The following is a 386-nucleotide window of genomic DNA, read 5'->3' on the forward strand; positions in this document are numbered from 1 at the left end:
AATATAAGCAAACCTCACAAGTCCTTAAGATCCTATTTCGTTTTGTCACGACTGTAGGGAGAGAGGCGCCAAACTATACGTTTTCATTTGAGCGTATATCATCTCTTTGAATATTCCTTTAAATCACGTGGTAACTTGGCCGCCACTTGCGCGTTGTTCTGTGCTGCTGGTTATTGCTTACGTTTGGTCGTTATCGTCAGTGAGGAATCTCGCGCGTAGGTGGCTTCCTGTAACAGATTTCAGCGTATGGAGTTATATGTATTTTTTCGCAAACGCAGTCGAGTGAGATTCATCCCCATTAGACGTACAATCGACGTATAATCGACCCCCATTCGAAGCACGTTTGGCCTAGCGATTTGCTCGCGTTTGTCCTGCCGGCTGCCCAA

The sequence above is a fragment of the Plasmodium fragile genome (assembly GCF_000956335.1).
Source record: "Plasmodium fragile strain nilgiri unplaced genomic scaffold supercont1.22, whole genome shotgun sequence".
In the NCBI taxonomy this organism is placed as follows: Eukaryota; Apicomplexa; class Aconoidasida; order Haemosporida; family Plasmodiidae; genus Plasmodium; species Plasmodium fragile.